The 16,289-nt window shown below is 35.2% G+C and overlaps 1 protein-coding gene across 16 annotated transcripts in view; it reads right to left on the reverse strand.

Annotated features, from left to right (window-relative positions):
• The window catches only part of LOC106135600 (brain tumor protein), a 342,528-nt gene that overhangs the window by 248,915 nt on the left and 77,324 nt on the right, over positions 1-16,289 (reverse strand). For 7 of the 16 annotated variants that reach the window (XM_060950283.1, XM_060950276.1, XM_060950282.1 and 4 more), the window contains exon 1: positions 3,933-4,166. The exons of the other annotated variants lie outside the window; for them this stretch is intronic. The gene's annotated coding sequence lies outside the window, so the exon portion shown is untranslated. Of the gene's footprint in view, positions 1-3,932; positions 4,167-16,289 lie in introns of those variants that run through there. 16 annotated transcript variants of the gene reach the window in all.

The following is a 16,289-nucleotide window of genomic DNA, read 5'->3' on the forward strand; positions in this document are numbered from 1 at the left end:
AAAAAGGCTCGACTGGCTGTGCACAGGGGCGTGTTGGTCCCGACATTAATGTATGGGAGTGAAAGTTGGGTATGGCAAAAGAAGCATGAAAGCAGAATAAATGCAGTGGAAATGAGAGCGTTAAGGAGTATGATGGGTGTGAAATTGAGTGACAAGATAAGGAACAGCGTGATAAGGGAATGTTGTGATGTGAAAGAAGATGTAGTTACAGGAATAGAAAAGGGTATGTTAAGATGGTTCGGTCATGTGGCGAGGATGAATGAAAGCAGGTTGACTAAGCAGATATACAAGGAGAGTGTGGAGGGAAAGGTCGGAGTGGGAAGACCTAGACGAACGTATCTTGATCAAATTAAGGACGTCCTGGTAAAGGGTCAGGTCAAAAGTACCCGAAACCGCCGAGCTTGTATGAAGAGAGTTATGAATGTGGACGAAGCGAAAGAAGTATGCAGAGATCGTGGCAAGTGGAAAGAGGTAGTCTCTGCCTACCCCTCCGGGAAAGAGGCGTGATTTTATGTATGTATGTGTATGTACTTGCCAAACATGCTTTCATAAATTATAGTTTCGAGTCTTACAGTTATTGTCCGTTATTAATTTGAGTAATCTAAATAGAAATTGACGTTGATTGATGTTTCGGATACCTGAAACTTCCAGAAATTCCCACAGGCATGCAACCTTATCATACGTACATTTGGGTCAGGGGAACGCAATTATAATTAATTCGGGCCCTTGCCAATTCCGCCCTATGTCGCCTCTGGAATGACCTATTAAATCCTATGAAGGTTGGCTTACAACCTAAAATATATTTTACGTGATGAGTTACTGCGAGTTACATAAATATAATCACGTCTTTATCCCTCGCGGTGTAGACAGAGTCAACAGTCTTGAACAGACGTAAAGATGGAATAGAGAATCAGATAGTGACTTCGTCTTCGTCGAAGAATACCCAGTTTATAAGCCTTTCTCTTTAACAAATTTTCCATTCAAAAAAGCAATAATATAAAACACTTGCTTCTATGGAAAACAACAGGAAAATTCCCTGTAATCATATGACCTTCAAAATATATTTGCTAAGGACACAAAAATATCAATAACAAAGTAATTTTCGGCTTCCAAGAAGGCAATCATGTCAACCTTGTAGTCACGAATTACTTACTATTTTCGGGACTTTTTGTGTGTTAATATTATCAGTTTCAATATACAGTTATTGTTATATCTCATCACTACATAGGCTGAAGCAAAGAAGCCATTGTCTGGATGGATGCTCAGATAAGATAACGAATTTGAAGTTTTTTTTATACATATAGAGTTTCAAAAGTAAGGCTTATATGTATAAATTCTGTAGATAAATACTTACATATATCACGTCTTATCACCCTTACAGAGTCTCGAAAAGTCTGAAAGGCCACTGAAGAAATTCAGATTCAGATAGTGAAAAGTTGCTAACCTTTTTACTTAAAGAAGAAAAGTAATACACGGTTATTAGCCTTTCCTTTTATTGGCTGTTACAAATTGCACGGAAATTCGAAGTCCAAAGAAACATTTTCAGGGTATCAAACATGAGTATTGTAACCATAACATAGACGAGCAAAGCCCCAGGAAATAGGTAATAAATTATATTTTTGCATGTATGTATACCAAGAAACGAGTCTAAGAGCCATCATTCCGTAGATTTGCATAATATGCATCCAAAATTGCAATGTAAGCGCCCTGCACTGCACCATTGCACAAAATTCCTTAGTGTCGTGATCTACACCTATTATTTAGTCTTTTATTTGCTGACGAATTTCTATGAAATCATTTAAAGGTGTGTATCGACTACATGCAATGTCGTTTTTAATGTACCAATTATTTTTAAGAGTTGCATGTAAGGGTAAGTTTTTATACACATACATATATTACTTGGGGGTAGACAGAGCATAGAGTGTCGAAAAACCTGAAAGGTTCAGCGTGTGGCATAATGATACATTGTTCTAATCTCAAAAAGTTTGCAGCCGTGTTTAAGATAAGAAGTGGGTGTTAAACATATTACAAATAATATAAAATTATTAATTAATTATAAATAATTCTTATTAATTCTTCATATCGTACTTCCGACTGACGACTACACGCCGTGATCTAATTTTTTTTATACAGTCGGCTTGGGAAGATTACAAGTGATGGTACTGATGGTACTTAGTTACGTTAAATTTGTAACATAACTTATTACTGATATTGAAAGAAATTCATTATTTATTTTGTAAGGCGCATAATATGAAATTGCTCAATCTGGTTGGAAATAATATGAAAAAGAAAAATAAATGACGCATTTTTACTACGAAAAAGTAAAATATAGCAGCTATGATTGGAAGGATATATATCTCCTAACGTAAATAAAAGTCAAGCCGCACCTTTACGTCCTTGCTTAAAATTCTCAAATTTTTGTGCACGCGAATATATCAAATTGCTATGATTTCGTTCGTAAATTTGAAAATTGTATGTAATTATTTGTGGAAATTATAATTAGCTCGAAATGTATTCGACCTTTAAGTCTAGAATCTTTTAATGATGTCACTGAGTATTGAATTACATAATTCTACACATGGCACGGCGATTTGTGGTTATAATAACAATTAGTCATATATATTTTATATATTGCTTGTATCAACAAACGCACAGCTGTGACGACCGTAGAGTAAATATGTATAGATTAAATGTCATTGATTTTCCATAAACATGTGATGGGCAATTTATTATAAATATAAATATATACGGGACAAATTACACAGATTGAGTTAGCCTCGAAGTAAGTTCGAGACTTGTGTTAAGAGATACTAACTCAACGATACTATATTTTTAATAGATATTTAGATATCTACTTATATAGTTAAACATCCAAGATCCAGGCCAATCAGAGAAAGTTATTTTCTCATCATGCCCTGGCCGGGATTCGAACCCAGGAGCTCCGATATACTACTACTGCTGCGCCACAGAGGCCGTCAATTTTTTTTTAAATCTATTAATCTTCATCAAATTTTGACCATGTGTAACCCGCAACATAAAACTCTTGTGTTTTTGAATAACTGAGAGAAAACATAAAGCTAAACGAAACTACCGAGAGTAGGGAGATGAATTTTGTTTGTATGTATGTGTGTGTTAGACATGCTTGTTCATTGTGTTAAAGACCCAAACCAACCCAAAATGTTTGAAGGAACGAGAACTAATGTTTTTCCCCGGGTTTAAAATCTTTACGGTTTTAAAATCTAGTATACTCTACTATAATTGAAGCCTTTGGTCCACTGGTTCAATTTTGGATGGACTATAAGCGAAAATTCATTAAAATTTGCAAAAAAAGTTTGACAACACAACAAATAAAATAAGTAATATAGTCACTGACTTATTTATTAATACACAGTCTCCACCAAGTATAGATCCGTCCGTGAGAGTCTACGGTACTAAGAGAGTATTTCATAAAATTTTCGCTGGAACGGAAATAAACAGGACTTTTTGTTTCACCTATGTATATGGTTTGTGAGATTTTGATAACGGCCACCAGATGGCGACCTAATACATAAGCATATGCTTGTGTCTTCAAAACAAAAACACAAGCCAACAGGATTGAGTTGCGTTTAATAGCAAACAAACCCGAAAGCTATAGAAAATTTTTAACATAGCCACAAAATATAAATAAAAAACCGATAGCTAAAATTAATTAAAAAAAATACATAAGCAGCAGCTGGATATAGGCAATAAAGAATATATAATTTGTTGGAAACAAGTTTACAGAAATAAATCCACATATTATGTGCCAAAGAAACAAAAAGTACTTAAAAAAAGTTTCGGTCTAACATAACTATTCAACAAACTAGTTCACAATTAACCTTCACCTGAATGCTATTGCAAAAAATAATTACGAGTCTCAACATTACGTGGGTAAATAGCTTATGTTCATTTACCTGTGATGAAAGTTGATTATTTCGTACACTCTGAATATACGATAAAATCGATTCTCAAATGCACTTTCGAAACTCGATTACGAGTCACTTCACAGAGTCGTGTGCACTATCCCAACCACTGCATAATCCTCGGTCACAAACTATTTGAATCGCAGTGTTCTTAAAAAAAAGAAAAACTTTTCAAATTCCGAATATCGCCGCTAGAATAACTAACGTGGACGCGCGGGCAAGCGTCCAAACGCACATTGAGACTGGATCGAACGATAACCGATTACAACACTAGTGACGCGCTAGTGCGTAACATTTTATCGATAACGATTATTTATGAGAACGTGCGCGCAATTTCATTTCCCGTACGCTGACCGAATTTACTATACGTCACAATTTTGCGATACTCGGTTATATTTCCACAGAGGATACAAAGAGAATTAACTGTAGTTATAAAGTAGTGTAATTTCATTTCATAAACTTATCGTCTCCAACACAAGTTAATTGCTTTATCTTTTAAGTGTTTATGGTATTGTAAAGATCGACACAAAGTCTGTTTCTTATCAGCGCTGTCCAGACGTGGCACAGACGTATCATTCATTTATATCCAAACGATGTTTCATTTTGGCTTTCTTGAAGATACGATGTCGAATTCGGTTGATACGGTATTGGTCCTATAGCTTAATCAAACAAATGCTAAAAATTATGTCTTGCATTGGTTTTTAAAACAACACCATAGTGCTGTTCCAATAATATCACACCTTCTCAAAAGAGGCAGAGTAACTGTTTCAGTCACATGACTTCAGCTTGCAAAAGATTTAGGTGAGTTCTCAATGGAACACTTGATAATGGTTAATTACATACTTACAATCACATCTCCATCCCTTACGGGGTAGACGAAGTCAACACTCTTGAAAAGACTCGAATACCATGATCATCTGCATGGCCCGATGATAGAGTCAAGTCAAATCAAAAGATCAAAGAAAATCCGAAATTTATAAGCCTGTTTCTTGATATATTTTTACAATCTGCTCGGGAAGGGAAGCAGCTCACACACATCATGTTTCTTTTCACTAAGACCAGTATGGATGATTTTTGATAATGTAATAAATTTTTTGGTGTTGTACAGATGTTTCGCACAAAAAATTAAAATAAATAAACATGGTTTCGAATCTAAGGCCGGTGTTGTTGCAAATGAGGCGGAAAACCTGATACCTAAATTTATGACGTGATACCAAAATATTTGAACCTTAAGGGGTAGAAACTCTAGGACCGTGGAACCCATCGGTCCACCAGCTTTTCCGACAATTGTCGAAAAGGCTGATTGAGGAATCTCGTGACCGGAGGTCTCGAAATTATTTGACTTAGAGAATCAGCGTTGCCGTTCAAAATGGCAATGCTGCCAGCCTTTTGGGCACGGGAGTGTGCAAGTAGTTTATTCTGTGCAGGGACTGTAAAATTTGAAAATTTTATATTAGTTTGTTATCATAATTTTTTATAAGTACCTATGTAGTTTTAGTTTGTATAATATATAATTGTGAATGACAAAATAAATAATACATAGTGGAATTCTTGCTGTAGCAGATAATGATGATGACAAATTAATCATAAACACACCGAATCGAATAATTGTTCTTAAAACTAATGACAATTAAAATATTTGGCAAACAAATGTAAATGTTTACTTTGTCAGTTCATTAAACTTGAATATATATTATTATGTGATTAAGATTGAATGTCAATGACACCGAATTTTGTCGTGTATTAATCTTATCAAATAACAATGTTCTGTTTTATGTTCTGCGGATCAAATAAGTGAATGACCCGACATGCAAACGAAAGAAGTTATATTTATCCACACTTATAATGAAGACAAATTATTTGTAATAGCGTATGTTTATAACGAATAAACTCACACTATCTGGACTGATTTTCACGAAATTTGGCACAGATATATAGAATTTTCCACGGGAGCGAAGTTTCGCGCAAAAGCTAGAACGTATTAATATATTTCATATCATAAAGTAATATTAATCATATATTTCATATCATAACATATCATTAAGCCTAACAGCTGAACGTGGGCCTGTCAGGGTTTCAAGACAGCTGGCTCTGTCTACCCCGCAAGGGATATATAAAGCTATAAGAAAATCAACCATCACTTGCGTTGCAACGTCACATTTACCAGTTTTTTTTAAACTACATACATACATACATATGGTCGCGTCTATATCCCTTGCGGGGTAGACAGAGCCAACAGTCTTGAAAAGACTGAACGGCCACGTTCAGCTATTTGGCTTAATGATAGAATTGAGATTTTTTTAAAACTAATTTTATATATTTGTATTATTTCAAATTATACTTAAAAACGATATTTGCTAATAATGAATTGTGTCCCCATCCCTATCGCAGCGTTCGCGTGGTATCGTTTTTAATATTCACATTGCATTTTTATATCGATTACTCAGTAATTTGCGATGACGTAAACGTTGACGGACGAACTCGTATGTGTTTTTTTATGATATGTAACAATTTTGAGTTAACTGCACCTATATAAAAATTTGCACCTATATAAATTTGTGTCGATCTAAGAGTGAAACGAAATCCAAAAAGTGCAACTTTTGGAAAAAGTTATTTAATGGATTAAGGTGATTTTACTTTAAGTTTGCCTTACGACCTCCGTAACATTTTTAACAAGGAAAGTAACACTCTTTTGGCGATTACAACCAGGACCCGAAGGTCCAAAAAATAAGGGAAGATGTTCTAATTAAAGATATACCATATAGATATACTTAGTCTATGAAGCTGTCAGGAAACCTGCTATTCAACCTGATATTCAGTCAACTGGATATGTCACAATGATTGATCCAATACGGGTTAGGTTTACCTGCAAAGGCTGTGGAAGTCAAACGGGAGTCGCTCCGTATAAAAACCTGACTTACCGAATCCAAGCTCAAGGGTCAAACCTTTGGCTCCACTCCTGTCAGGTGAAGATATAATACAATACAAATTATCTTTATTGCCCATAAAAAATAGCCACGTTCAGCTATTTTGCTTAATGATAGAATTGAGATTCAAATAGTGACAGGTTGCTAGCCCTTCGCCTAAAAAAGAATCCCAAGTTTGTAAGTCTATCCCTTAGTCGCCTTTTACGATATCCATGGGGAAGAGATGGAGTGGTACTATTCTTTTTTGTATTAGTGCCGGGAACCACACGGCATCGGCACGGCAAAAATACATATGTAGTAGAAAATACATTAAAAATTCAAGACTTATCTCAAGAGGCAGGAAAGTAGTGATAGTAACAAAAAGAAGCTATCTCTACTACATTTTCTAGATTTTGCCACACTCGGCAGCCGGTAAAATTAATTCTTGCAGAACGTGTAATCTCATAACATAACACGATTCTTAGATTCTTATCCACAATCTCGGTATTAGTATTCCGAGGATAATCTTATTTTGTAACCACGAGTGTGGAGTAAATGGATTTTCAACGACTGCCGATGCTCTTGTTGAATTTTTAATCCGAAAGTTTTTGTGGCGTGATAGTTAACTTTTATGGGTGTTGTGCAATTTCCTTTTTAATTTAAAAAAAGTAAAATTTATAGGAAATTCTAAAAAAAATATTTATAGAATAAATACTTGGAATTGTGAAATATGTTTACGATCTTTTTTAACGAATTCAAAGGGAGATAGAAAAAGTAATGAGTAAAGTTAGTCTGTATTATTGATTGAACCTTTGTAATACTCGTTGTAACTAGTCGTTCGTCACGACAGTTTCTAATAATAATTCCATTGTTTATTGAATCTATTTCTAAAATTTCGTGGGAATCAGTTTAGAAATTTGATCTCTAGAGGAGAACAAACAAGAGATACAAAAGCTTTTTTGGCCGATTAAAAAATCGTAAATAATGAATCGGTAACTTTACTCGATTTGCTCGCTCGATCAATAAATTATGACTTTACTAGCTGTAGCCCAGGGCTTGCCTATCGTGGGAATTTCGTTAAATCTTGTCCAGGTCTGATATATTCATATTCAGGAAGTAACATTGTCCGTTCTCTCAGCGGTCATTTAGCAAGTTATTATGTAAATTTTAGGAAAATCTTTATGGTCGGAGTGGGAAGACCTAGACGAACGTATCTTGATCAAATTAAGGACGTCCTGGTAAAGGGTCAGGTCAAAAGTACCCGAAACCGCCGAGCTTGCATGAAGTGAGTTATGAATGTGGATGAAGCGAAGGAAGTATGCAGAGATCGTGGCAAGTGGAAAGAGGTCTCTGCTTACCCCTCCGGGAAAGAGGCGTGATTTTGTTATGTTATGTTATCTTTATATACTAAGATAATGGTATTTTATTATTCTGCGCAAAAGATACAACCAACACTAGGGGATAAAATCTCTCAATCTCCTTAAACATCCGTCATCATCCATACATTTCATTAATACATTTACAACAATTGTAAGATTAGATTTACACGTAATTGCTTATAATGAAATCAACATTCAGTCTCACACTAATGAGTTTAAAATTGATTAAACAGATGTCGACGCCAGTGACTGACAATCTGTGAGGAATACCAATTGTTGGTCCTTGAATATTGGATTACATCAGATATTCCTTGTGGAGAGCGAATCACTAACATAAGGACGATGATACACGATAATTTGATGGATTAAAACATCTTATATACCTTCAAAATCTACGCAGTATTTGCTAGCAATATGTCGCCATCTCTAAATCGCAACTCCATCATAAGCCATCCGGCTAAACGTGACTTCTGCGTTTTGTAGCTATAATGTGTCTACCCCGTAAAGGATGAAGACGTGATAATGGTGTATGCGTGATTGTTTATATATGTGAGCTATATCTTCACAGGAAAATATTAAAAAATACTCGATCTAAAACCTGACTCCAGTTACGGATCTTTTTAAGTAAGAAAAATAGTGAGTAAGAAATAGAAAACGACCCATAATTGTCGGTAAAGTAAAAATAGGTCAAGGGTGATCCACGAGAATGGGTATCTTAGGGTCAAAAGCTTAGTACAACAAGTTAATCGATCAATATAAAGAACACTTGACGTACTTAACAAAGCGACCTAACTTTGGGCTTAGCTTGAACTTTATGTTCGTTTAACTCCTGTCCGACACGATTTTAGACAATGCAATACAGGGATAGGCTTATAAACTTGGGATTCTTCTTTTAGACGATAAACTAGCAACCTTTCACTATTTGAATCACAATTCTATCATTAAGCCAAACAGCTGAACGTGGCTTATCAGTCTTTCAAGACTGTTGGCTCTGTCAACCCCGCTAGGGATATCCCGTAATTATATGTATGCATACAATACAGTTACTTATATTTTGTACTAGCGACCCGCCCCGGCTTCGCACGGGTGCAAAATTCGGAAAAAATCAATTATTTAATAGATGTTATTATACATAAAAACCTTCCTCTTGAATCACTCTACCTGTTACAAAACACCGCATCAAAATCCGTTGCGTAATTTTAAAGATTTAAGCATACAGACAAACAGACTAAAATAGCGACTTTGTTTTATAATATGTAGTGATATGCCATACAGCAGTAAGTAATACTGCGATACTGCACAGTCGCCGTCGACAGTCGCGCAACAAGAAGTCGTGTGGTGTGCGCTCGCCCTAATCGAAGTCACGAGTATTTAGATTAGCAATCACAAATTCATTAATCGCCGGGTGCCTGCTGTTCACAGCCGGTACGTGTTGCACAGGTAGTCTTCGCAATAGCTAATGATAATTTTGTGGTATAATTTTGAAACGCTTGGTTTCTGCCACGTTAGATATTTTAATATATATTTACCAATTATTATATCCTACTACTATTATAAAGGCGAAAGTTTGTATGGATGTAAGGATGTTTGTTACTCTTTCACGCAAAAACTACTGAACCGATTACCATGAAATTTGGTATGTAGGTAGCTGAAGACCCAGAATAACACATAGGCTACTTTTTATCCCAGAGTTCCCGCGGGATTGATAGGGTTTCCATGCGGACGAAGTCGCCTCTAGTATATTATAAGAAGATGTAGTTACAGGAATAGAAAAGGGTATGTTAAGATCGTTTGGTCATGTGGAGAGGATGAATGGAAGCAGGTTGACTAAGCAGATATACAAGGAGAGTGTGGAGGGAAAGGTCGGAGTGGGAAGACCTAGACGAACGTATCTTGATCAAATTAAGGACGTCCTGGTCCTGAAGATAGTTATGAATGTGGATTAAGCGAAGGGAGTATGCAGAGATCGTGGCAACTAAAAAGATGTAGTCTCTGCCTACCTCTCCGGGAAAGAGACGTGATTTTATGTATGATTAATATAACATTTTGGAATAAGCAAAATTAAAACTTAAACTACTTATAAGAAATAAAATTTTGGAATAAGCAAAAAAAAAACTAAACATGATGACAAGCAAAAAATTAAATACAAATTGTACAGTCCCTGCATAGCATCAACATGCGGGAGTGTGCCCAGAAGGCTGGCAGCATTACCATTTTGGATAGATTTTTTTTTTAGAATGTAATCAGTCCATATTCCTATGGATGTCGTGAAAGGCGACTGAGGACTACAAACTTGGGATGACTCTTGTATACCGTAGAAAGTGTCCACAATTTGACGACGTCGCACATACTCGTACATCGATTACTTCACCGTTTGACATATGGTCACTGTGACACAACCATTCGCGTTGTGCAATATGTGAGTTCCCACGCAATGCAGTGTAACGCATCGCTGCCTTGGTGCAGTCGTTGCTGGTTCGAATTACTTGGCTCTGTACATGTATGTTGTGTGACGGAAATTATTATTCATCTTCTGTTTCATACTAATTCATTCATTCATTTATATAGTCATGCTTTCCCTTACGGAGTAGACAGGGCCATAAGTAATATATGTCGTTTCATAGTAACTTTGTTTAAATTATTAATTTACTAGAGGCTGCCCGCGTCTTCGTCCGCATGGAAACCTACATACGTACGTACGTCACAAGTCACGTCTATGCCCCTTGCAGAGTAGACAGAACCATCAGTCTTGAAAAGACTGAAAGGCTACAATATTATATTTACATACGTCTATACCCCATGCGAGGTAAGCGAGGCTACAATCACGAAAATACTGGAAGGTTCAAATAGTGATAGGTTAAAAAAAACTATTCGCATATATCATATACATATATGATACCTTGATGACCTATTTGGTAGAATCTCATACAACTTTTTTTTGGGAGGCGAGTAATTAATGGCAATGATATTTATGCACGCTATCATTGTGCTCAATTTCCAACTACAGACATGTTAGATTACCAACCTTAATAAATTAAAGATGACAGCTTAAGATAGTTTTTATAATTTTTTTTATACAATTATTATCCAAAATTGTTTGAAAATTGGACACAGGCGCATGAATAAACTTAATAAAGCTATGGCGAGTGCTTGTTTAAAACTTAATAAAGCTGTGAGCTTAACGTAGCTATTAAAGTGTAACTGGGAGGGCATTGTACAAAGAGGTTTGGGGTGAGACTTTAGTGTAGTGAGACAGCGAATTACCACAAAGCAAAGGAAAGATCAAACCAGCTCTAATGGTTTGATACAAGCTGTATTTATAGATAAAAAGTGGTTAAATAACCTATGACTTCAGTAAACAGCTCCAGCCCCCGTAGTATGGCACGCAGGAAGCCGTTTTTATCGCGCCAATCGCTGTTTTGCTCGCTCGCTGTTACGCTTTTTATTATGATGTGAAACGGGTCAGTGATAGTTCTCTTCGCAATAGAAACGGCGGGCCACGCCACGGGGACAGAGCGAGGTACGTAAGTTGACCTAACTAGTTACAGCGATAATAGCACCAATACAGACCATCGCCAAAAAAATTGCTCACAGGAGGTTCTAAAGGAGGTGCGGTTATTTTAAGTAAAAGTATTAATCCAAAATTTTTGGACAATTTATTTTGAGTAGTTCACGTTTGTATATCAATTAGGTCCCGTACCATCAAACAAACTTAATATGGTCCTACTCGAGCCCCCTTGATATTAATTCTTTTACTTCCAATTTAGTCGGTGCGGGTTCGCACTTCTACAACCTAGTTTACGTATTTATTCAAATAAGTCGATTCAACCCGCTACATCTTCCGCTGTCGCTTATCAACAAACATGCACCCTTATTTTTCCCAACAATTGCATTTAGAATCCCATTTTGTGTAACACAGGTTTTTGTCGTAACTATTTGCATAGAATTTTCACGCAAGACGTGCCATCTCGGATATAAGACACTTTCATAATGCACACTTTAGTTACATACAATATCATTTAATCTGTTTCTCATGAGAAAAGCAAACAGTTTAAGGCGAAACATATTGCCCCTTATTTCAATCTAGTTGTATATTTTTCAATTAAACATGGTAGACAGATCCAACAGCCTTAATGAGACTGATAGGTCACGATCAGCTGTATGGCATAATGAGGGAATTGAGATTCAAACAGTGACAGTGACAGTGACTATAATGGGCTTGGTTTTACGTTTTATAAGAAGAATCCCAAGTTTATAAAGACTCTGCAAAAAAACTTGAGTTTCTTCTTTTAGGCGATAGGCTGACAACTATTTACTATTTGATTCTCAATTCCATTGCTAAGTCACATAGCTGAAAGTGGCCATCTAGTCTTTTCGAGATTGCCTCGAATTAACTGGATAACGACTTGATTATACGAGTATGTATTACTATAACCTACACTGTACCATGGCCTCTACAGTGTGACCACAGAACGATTTTAAATTTGTATAATTATGACTTTCAGAACCCCAATTGAAATATAAACATGAAATTCTTTTTTTAATATAAAAAGGGCTATTGTAAATCCTTGAATTCCATACTCGACCTTTCTATTGTACGTTTCAACCCTACATTTCCTGAACACAATGAAACTCAAAATTATTGATATCCAAAGCAAATTGTTTGAACAAACGCACGTACCGACATTTTATTGAAAAAAGTAACTTCGGAGAATGAAAAGTACAACGGGCTTGTTAATTTTTTTTCGGCCGAGTTTCCATTGTATGGTTTCGGATCGTTCTTGTTATCTTTTATTACGAAGTTAGTGATGGGAAAATATTGTACTACGGTTTAAATATAACTTTAGATGTACTTTCATTTTGACTGACCGAACTAAATGATTTAATGGGTTAACAATTTTTACATGTTAGGTATTTTCCTTGAATATTAAGTTAACATCATTATGAAAAATATATTTGTCAGACCCTACGAGTATATTGACATTAACTTATCAGTTTAAAGCTCAGGTATAGAATGTATTTATATAAAAATCTTGTCAGTCTTTCAAAATTGACCAAAATTTGTGCTGTGAGTACTTTTAAGTGAGATTAAATAAGAAAAAAAATATAAAAAAAAATTTGTAAAATAAAGTAGTCTAAGTAAAATAATTCAAATTTGCTGAGAAAATAATTCTATCGAAATATGTAATATCGACTCAGTTGTTTCCCATCTCTATATTATCCCTTAGAATATTAGACATTATATTCATCTATTTATTTACTTTTACACCTGTTTGCGCCTTTATTGGAGGGTGATTCCCCCCGAATGTTTTCATTAAACTTTGTTAATTTTCTTTGTCGGCCTCCCTCCTTTTGTTCTGTACATCTACTTTTAAATGAAGCGATGATTTTTTAGGTGTGAAGGATTTTCTGCGAAAGTATAACGGATTTCGTGACAATACTTTGGATCAAAGCAACGTTATTTGAGATGAGATTTATCTTTGTATAATCGATATTGTGAAATGCTGCCGCTTTTAAACGAGAAACTTTTTAATTATTTCCAGGTTGTTGAGGGCATTCGATTATTAAAATGTCTGGGTTCTGTAGTGTTGTAGTTTATTAAAGGAATTACATTTGTCCAGCCTTTACCGATCCTGAAGAAATTATAAATATCTTCTGCAAAAGTGCTTTACGATATTTTATTCTCCTCCTAGCTCTCATATTAACAATAGGTACTTAAAGCGTAAAACGGAGTAAGTTGTACTGAAATTCCTTTATTTTATGTAGAAATTTCCATTCATTCAAAACCAAACTAAGTTTAAAAGAAAATACGTAGGTACTTAGTACTTATAAAACAAATCGAAAAATTATGAAAGTCCCGAGTAAAAGTCATAATTCAAATACTTTTAGATCCTCTCAAAATGTCAAGTTTTATTCATTTATCATTTAGATTCAGCGAAATTTTCATATTAATTCACCAAAATGACTAGATTTATTGGCGTTCAGTAACTTAACGTCTTTCTGTCCAGGATCTTTAAGTGCGATACTTTATTTTGGAAAATGAGAACATATTCGATTCAATCAATGCTTTTAAATATAAGGATCTGTTCATATTATCTCAAAGACTTTTAGTGGGTTGGTTGCCTATTATAAATTTGCCTTTTTTGCATGGCCAATATTGTGAAACCAAAAGTTTTGATAATTATAAAGCGATGTGAAGTATCCTATAATAATTAATACAAATTTTGAATTTGAATTGAATTTAACATTCAAAAAAAGGGAAGTAGGTACTGTGTGGTTCCTGGCACCAACAGAAAAAAGAATAGGACCACTCCATCTCTTTCCCATGGATGACGTTAAAGAGCGACAAAGGGATAGGCTTATAAACTTGTGATTCTTATTTTAGGCGACGGGCTAGCAACCTGTCTGTTTATATTAATCTCCATGCTATCAGTAAACCAAACAGCTGAACGTGGCCCTTTTAGTCTTTCGAGACTGTTGGCTCTATCTACCCCGCAAGTATGTATGTCAAATAGGGAAACTATTTTAAATACTTGGAATAAAGAATGTAACATACATTTTTAATGATTTTTTTTGTAGATTTGTGGAAACAGAAGTACAACTAGATAAGCAATTTAGAAAATGAACTAAGCGTTTTGGAACTTTTTAAGCAATCACTAACTAAATTGCTTTTTCTAACCGTTCTTCTGTCTTTACCCTCTACAGTACAAGCAATAAGTATGTTCTATAAATACTAACATGACTTTTTGTTTTACAGATCAATTTCTTTGTTTATTCACTACAAACTTACAAAACAGATTATTTTTCCTCTGAAATTTTGAAGTTTAATTCATTGACATTGTGACCGAGCCTTTACATCAAATTCGGAAGTTTAAATCGAAGTTCGAGCGGTATCCGATGAATTCTCTATAACAATTTGTCACGGCCTTCTGTTTATCTGTTTCAAAAGTTTTTACTCAGTCTGTCTGGATCGAATAAAGATAGAAAGTTCTACTGGAACAGTTCTCTGAATAGTAAATAGAAAACGAGTTGAGACATATATAGGTTCCGGTTTTAGGGAAATTGAGGTATCGTATCCGGCGCTCAGTTTCGTTGTTCTCTTCTGATAGATATAAACTTTGCATTTGGGTAGTTGCATTTTCTTTAATAATCTTTTTTACTATTTTTGAGATGCATCCGGCCGGTTTTGTGCAGCTTGTATTCTTGCCTATTACTTACACACGTATAATCACGTCTTTATCACTTGCGGGGTAGACAGAGCCATTCTTGACAAGACAGAAAGGTCGCATGCAGATATATGGCTAAAATATTGAGATTCAAATCGTGACAGGTTGCTAACCTAATGCCCAAAAAAAAGAATCCCAAGTTTATAAGCCTTACCCTTACTAATACTTAGCGGAGCCCTCGCCTTTTTGAATGCAGAGGTGCACTTTGAATGTTACTTATAAAACTGAATTTTAAGTTAGCAGTATTTATGTAAACATCTTTACATGAAACTTCAGCAAAACTTAACACATTTATAAGCATTATTAATACCTTACTGAACCAGTTGAACAGTTGCTCGGAAGATACCATTTAGAGATGGGACATGACATACATATATCGGCAAGTTTAATTTTTCAAGGCTCAAATGAAAATCGGTGTATTGCTTCCTAAACAATATTAAGACTAAGCTACGATAAGTATAAATGTTGCAAACATAGAAATGACATTTTCATTTTAGTTTTATTATTTTACAATTATACCTATCTGTATTAGAACCTATAGAGTTGACCACAAGCTGTCACCGGCGTCATTCACAAAAAGAGATGCATTCTATGCATAGATCTTTCATAGATTCACTATCACGATAGATTTACCCTACCGAAACCAGAAACCAAAACTGTATTATCGATAAATTCATTTATCGATACTGTGCAAACTATCGACATTTCCCATTCCATCGACGTAAGTCTGGGTTGAAGATTGCCCGGGGCTACACGTAAGAACACGATGCCCTGACTTAACATCCGTGCCTTGTACAGAGTATATAATATATTATTTACTGCCAGGTTTCAGATTAA

Source organism: Amyelois transitella, chromosome 21 (genome assembly GCF_032362555.1).
Source record: "Amyelois transitella isolate CPQ chromosome 21, ilAmyTran1.1, whole genome shotgun sequence".
Classification (NCBI taxonomy): domain Eukaryota; kingdom Metazoa; phylum Arthropoda; class Insecta; order Lepidoptera; family Pyralidae; genus Amyelois; species Amyelois transitella.